The 7284-nt window shown below is 36.2% G+C and overlaps 1 non-coding gene across 1 annotated transcript; it reads left to right on the forward strand.

Annotated features, from left to right (window-relative positions):
- Positions 1-6280: 6280 nt before the first annotated feature.
- On the forward strand, positions 6281-6387 carry LOC141716469 (small nucleolar RNA R71). Its single transcript, XR_012573178.1, has one exon. It is a non-coding gene; the product is annotated as a small nucleolar RNA R71 (small nucleolar RNA).
- Positions 6388-7284: the final 897 nt, after the last annotated feature.

A 7284-nucleotide genomic window follows, 5' to 3' on the forward strand; every position in this document is an offset into this window, starting at 1 on the left:
CCCTATTACAAGATAAAGTTGAGGGATTTCATCACCCCTTCCTTGGCCCACAAATCGCTAATTCCTTCATCTTGCATTACCCTACCTTAAAACAATTAAGTAGACGTTAGCCCTGTTAAGGCGAAAACACGCGCTAAAATTACACGCAAGTATACGCGTTCGCAATTAGTATAAGATATAAATCAGATTCGTACCCACAGAGGCTCCTTTTAGTTAACTTAATATTATGCACCTATGCAAGAATGGTATGGCTATCGCTCAATACTAAGACAATAACAAGTTGAGATGTTTATAACTATGATTAAACTAACATGTAATTAACTAAGAATAAAAATGATTGAATTAACTATATGAGACAAACATGAGATTTTAACTTCATTAAATACTTCATTCAAAGTCATTTTTCTTAACCTTAGCATGCAATGGTGATGACAACTAATCAGATAACACGAAGTAAACGCCAACTTTCGTTGTACGAACACCCTACTACCAGACATCCACTAAAGAGATAAAAGCTGAATAGACACCAATTATGTTGAGACCCTATATGTCTATAGAATTTGACAACATAAAGGTTTAATGAACAAGTTATCTATCGTGATTACATAGGGAAAATAAGATGGTTAAAATTACCTACAAATCATGCATAATAAATACATGAACCTATGCTAGCATGACAAGTTCTAAATCTATATATTCACTGTTGCTTTAATAGAGATTAACAAACTATCTTATATGTTCGCGACGCACATAAGATGAATACGCACAACCAATACTAGGATATCATACAATCACCACACACTTAGGTATCAAAACAAATAACTATAGATATCCATTAGTAAATCCGTTAGAACCCCATGACAACGATTAGTTCATAACTGAACTCATCATCACCATAGGTTCTAATGAAAGCATGGTAAATAACTAAGATAAACTAGGACTAAAATAACTAAATAATAATAACGAAGTATGTTAAAAGAGTATTAGGTTCAAACAACAAAGAAAACAAGCATCCAAGATTACAACTTAAGCAAAGAATCACAAGTAAAAACAAGATCTTCTTCTTCGTTGTATTGTGCTATTAGGTCTTCTTGCTGCTATATCCTTGCCCTTCTATCTGAAAAAAGTCTTTTACAAGTCTTTAAATACCATCCCAACAGATCAGGAGTCCAACAAATCAATCTTATAATAGAATCAGGATTCCTGAAATTTGACATAGCGCGGCCGCCCTCAAATCCAGTGCGGCCGCCCTGAGTTTCTGACAAATACATCAGGAATTTTCTACGACTAGCGCGGTCGCCCTGACCTTCTAGAAAATCTGAATTTTCTGCTTTCTTGACCTTCTCGTGCTGGTTTCTTGTGCGCAATCGACCGAGGTTCCATCCTAACACTCTTTTAAGCATAAAACATGCAATATCCATTCTTTTTTCGAATATGCTCTGAAATGCAAAACACTACGAAAATACATCAGAAACACCAACATCTTGAGTACAAAACACCAATTCGAGCCTTTATGAAGTGTTCTAAGTGGACATAAATTCCACTTATCACACCCCTAAATTTGAATCGATGTTTGTCCTCAAGCATAAACAGACTCAAAGAACAAAACAAAAATGCATGAATGCAACTACATGAATGCAAATATCCCCTCAGAATAACTAAACCAATCAATAAGCAACATCTCAATGAATGCAATTATTCGCACAAAGTTCAATCAAATCTCACAAATCGACTCACAAGCCAAAAATGTGTGTGTGTGCAATTGCTTAATAGATATACTCTCGAAACTACATCAATAATCATAACTCATCTCTCGTCAAGACAATCTCAAGATTATAAACATAATAAACGATAAACATAAAATAACTTACTACACTTCAATTTTATCATAGTTATACAAGAATTCATACTTTTATTGATAACACATAAAAAACATGCTTATTTGATCGTGCAATGAGCGAGGTCCACAAAAGACTTATGCAATAATACCCATGTAGTGAGCGTTAGGTTAGCGGATCCCAGACTATAAAAGCCTTAGGTCACTAGGCACAAAGTCCCCTAGAACTTAATAACTCGAGTATTAAAGAGCCCACTCGTGATCAATTATGCATAACACATATTTTTTTTCTTTTTCTTTTTTTCTTTTTTTCTTCTTTTTTTCTCATGTTCTGAATGAGTGCGTTTCGCTCCATCTCGCTCAACCCTAGACTACTCATATAAATATGAGCCGACTACTAGCTATTTGATGCCTAGCCACAACTAGCATTGATATCTAATATTTTTCTCCAATTTTAAAAATCCATGTTATTTTGTCACTAAGAGAATACCATAAATTCTAGACATAAACAGGTGATTAAACCTCGACAAACAAACAAGTCATGATCATGATCTAGCACTCAAGCAACCTATAAGACTTAGTGAAAATTTTCTTGTTTCTAGCATGCAAATCAATTCGTTAGGACTTAATATTCCTCTATACGACATCACTACACTCGAATCAACATCATAAATTAATCGGAAAAGTAACCTAAGGGATCATGATATAATGCCAATGCAACTATATACAACATACTAACATGATTTCAAATACGCAAAACAAAAATAAAAATAAATAACTACATGACAAATATGCAAACTATATGAACTAAACTATTATGAATATGCATCTATATGGACTCACAGACAAACTAATCCTTACATTATCACCCCCAACCTTAAAATTTTCAATGTCCTCATTGAAGGTAATAATAAGGATTCAAGGCATACCTAGTTAGCGAGAGGATCACCCTCTTCGGGTGGAGGATCAGGTGGCCAATCATCCTCGACACAAGTTTCTCAGAAAACAGTACCAAAAGCGTGTGTCAAATCTTCAGCAAAATGTCGGTGGATATCATACATGGCATCAATATGCCGAATCAACCTTCTATACTGCGCATCACCAAGACCAAACCTATCAACTGTCTGTGGTGCACGAGAAGGACCCTCTGTAAGCACGGGAGGAACCGTCCGGTCACTCTTTAAATGATCATAGGTATATTCCAACCCCTTGTCAGGGGATGCATGTAACGACTGGGAATGTAAAATAACGCGTTCCAGTTTGATGAGTCAGCTTAGGGGATAAACCATGTTGTCGGACCGTCAGGTATAACAGAACCCGTTACACGAAAAGGGGAATAATAATACAAAGGGAAATTTTGTGATCAGATATGAGTTGTGATGTGTGAATATATGTGTTTACTCGTCTGTATGCATGATTACGTGATCTGTTGATTTTTTTTAAATGATTTAAGGGATTTATTTGATTTAAATTGAGGTATATTGAACCTTTATATATTTTTAAAAAATTACCCGAATAAGGTCAAGGAGTGAAATTTGTTTTGTTATCTTCAAAATAGTCCTAAAGACTTTCTAAAAATGATAAACGGATTTATTTCGTGATCGGTGTAGTTTAAAATGATTTTATGGAGTTAAAATGCTATTTTCAGCATAATCTTGTAAAATCTGTATTAAATCAACCATTCGCTTAAATATTATTTTAAAAATATGGCTGAAAAGCTAATTTCGAGATCTACGTTCTAAAATTTTCACTCATTTCATTCCCATCTTTTCCGAGAGAGTTACTTCATGTTAAATTCATATTTTTTAGATTGAAAACAAGAGAAAAGAGAAAAGAAAATTAAAGTATGGTATAATGACACGAGTTCACGTGTCTATTAACCTTTAGATGATTAAAGATGATCCTTATATGTTATTATCGGGCAGATAAATGATAAGGATAAATAAATAGACTAGCCAATTATATATGGTCAGTTAATTGAATGGTATCTTTTATGATAGATACACATAGTGCAAGGCATTCAAGGCCAGACGGAGATTGTAAAAGTAAAGTCTGATTACGTGTAGTAATGAAACGAGTGGATTCAGAATAGATATAAACCTGAAATGGTGAATGACAAGAAAGGTCAAGTAGTCTGTCAATGGAAGTACAGATACATCATGACTGAGTGAGATGGCAGATAGTTAAAGATTAGAGTATTATCAATTGAGGCAAGTATTCCTAACCTTTCTCCTAAAATACTGCAAATATTTATTCGTTCCTATTCTAAGTTCAGAATAGTTAAATGTTTTTATATTTCGCTACAATTACTCTTATTTATGCAAGTGCTTTTTGATCTTGTTCCTTGATTATCGATTGATCTCTTGAGCAAGTACCCATTCGTTCCGGTTGTTTGTGAACCCTGAATCAGGGTGTTTGAAATTAAAATGATTTGACATCAAAATACTCCGCGGACTGGATGGTTATGATGAGGGCCAGTGATGAGTTGGACCCTAAGGGCCAGAGATGGCTGGTCCCTTGATTATTAGGCCATAGTTGCCTGGGTACCCCATATGTTGGTTGGGTCTATACAGTTGGGTATAGATCCGCACTATATCCTGACTGATCAACAGGTTATAGTGCATATGTTGGTTTCTAGTATCCAGTCTAATTTATTGTTGATCTCCATTAACGACATTCCTTCTTAAATAGTTCATAATTACAAAATCAAATAAAGATTTGATTTAAAGGGATGAAATATTGAAACGTTCATTATTCTTTACAAAAAAATGTGATTTATGAGTAAAGGCCAATTAGGGCCGACGTTTTGTTCACTCAACTGTTCTTAATGTATAAAAATGCTTTGAAATCATTCAACAATCGTTTCCAGGAGTTTGTTTGATCTGATACCTGGAAACCATTTATGATACTTGCTGGGCATTTTTGGCTCACTCTTGCTTTGTGAACTCTTATTTCTTTCAGTATCAAATAAGAACAAAAGTCAAATAGCTTTTAATAGACAACAAAAGTGGTGAGATTCCAGCTGAAGAAATTTGGAGGTGTCAGAGTGATCAATACAAGGAAATTAGTAATGAGGTAATAAAATTGTATTTAGACAATGTAAATTTTAGAAGGTTAGATTCTTGTTTCATACCATAACCTGTAAGCGATCCTGAATAATGAGGGGTTGTCTGTATATTTATTTTAATATACAGGTTTTTATTATTTAAAGTTGTGTAGTGACACCCAATCCTGACCCCAGATTTGGGGGTGTTACATCAAGCTTCAACTTCCGAGATAAAATATCCTTCATGAACTTAGCATAGCTCGGCATCTATTCTAGAGCTTCTGCAAAAGGTATGCTGATGTGCAATTTCTTGAAAACCTCCAAAAACTTGGCAAATTGCTTGTCGAACTTATGCTTTTGAAGCCTTTTAGGAAATGGGGGAGGCGGATAGCCTTCTTTCTCCCATATTCTGCTCAGAAGTAGTGTTTTTAGCAGAATTTTTCTTCATTTCCGCTTCGCCATCCTTTTTCACAATTGTATCAGCAATTTTTCACTTTCTGAAATTGGCAAGGGTGCGGGCGCGTTTGATATGGGCGCGGGCACGCCTGAATTCTGAAATTTTTTTCAGAATGTTCGTCTTGATGATTTTGAGGTTTTGCGACCTTTCCAGACCTCAAGGTGATTGTATTAATCTGTTCTTTGACTTCCCTCTTGCCTGGATTAACATCTGTATCACTAGGAAGAGTTCCTTGAGGTCGACTCAACAGTGCATTACCAATTTTCCCTATTTGGTTCTCCGGAGTATTGATTGAAATCGCTTGACTTTTGCACATAAGCCTCAACTCCTCCAATTCAGATCCTTCATTAACAGATGGACCTGGACCTCCATGAGATTGTTGTTACATCCCATGTGGCTGAAACTGATGTCTTAGTGTAAACTGTTGCTGGAAACCATGAGGACTTGCTTGTTTCCAAACTGTTGGTACGGCTGTTGCATTGCATTCTGATTGTTGCTCCAGCAGAAGTTCGGATGATTACGGTTGTTAGGATGGTATATGGCAGGAACTGGCTGCTGCAGCCTCTGAAAGTTGCTCACAAACTGAGCTGATTCACAAGATATAGCACAATGCTCTGTCGCATGTGCCCCTGCACACAACTCACAAACACTGGTTATCTGATTAACTCCATAGTTGGCTAGAGAATCGATTTTCATAGCTATCTCCTTTAGCTGAGCACTGATAGCCGTAGCTATATCCTCCTCAAGAACTCCTGCTACCTTGACCTGTGGCATTCTCTAGGTTGGGTTCTGATATTCATTCGCATCCATCATCTCGATCAGCTCATAAGCTTCCTCATTGCTTTTAGCGCATAGAGCTCTACCTGATGCTACATCGAGTATAGGTCTTGACTGTGCTCCCAACCCATTATAGAAGTAATTCATCACCATCCAGTCGGGCATTCCATGATGAGGACACTTCCTAAGCATCTCTTTGTAGCACTCCCAAGCTTCACATAGAGATTCTCCCAATTGCTGCACAAATTGAGTAAGAGCATTCCTGATTGCAGCTGTCTTCTCCATAGGGAAGAATTTAGTAAGAAACTTTTGAGCAAGATCTTCCCAAGTAGCAATCGAACCAGCGGGTAGAGAGTGTAAACAGCTCTTAGCCTTGTCCCTCAGAGAGAATGGGAACAGTATCAGTTTCACCGCATCCTCAGACACACCATTGAACTTAAAGGTGTCGCAGATCTCTATGAAATTCCTGATGTGCATATTTGGATCTTCCGTTGGAGAACCCCCAAACTGGACTGAATTATGTACCCATTGAATTAGGCCAGACTTGATCTCAAAGGTATTAGCTGTGATAGCTTTTCTGACAATGCTAGATTGAATGTCATTAATCTTTGGCTGAGAATAATCCATCAAAGCTTTCAAATTTACTGCTGGTTCTCCCATTGCAATATAAACTAGAGAACCTAAAAAATAAACAAGTAAACCATGAAAGTAATAGAATTCGAGTCAGTGAACTTTAACTACTACTGATGTCAAACATATAAACTAAAAATTAACACCGAGTCACCGGCAACGGCGCCAAAAACTTGTTAAGGCGAAAACACGCGCTAAAATTACACACAAGTATACGCATTTGAAAGTAGTATAAGATATAAATCAGATTCGTACCCACGGAGACTCTTTTTAGTTAACTTAAGATTATGCACATATGCAACAATGGTATGGTTATGGCTCAATGCTAAGACAATAACAAGTTGAGATGTTTATAACTAAGATTAAACTAACGTGCAATTAACTAAGAATAAAAGTGATTGAATTAACTATATGAGATAAATATGGGATTCTAACTTCATTAAATACTTCATTCAAAGTCATTGTTCTTAACCTTAGCATGCAATGGTGATGACAACTAATCAGATAACACGAAACTAGTAAACGCCAACTTTCTTG

This window comes from Apium graveolens, chromosome 3 (genome assembly GCF_009905375.1).
Source record: "Apium graveolens cultivar Ventura chromosome 3, ASM990537v1, whole genome shotgun sequence".
NCBI lineage: Eukaryota > Viridiplantae > Streptophyta > Magnoliopsida > Apiales > Apiaceae > Apium > Apium graveolens.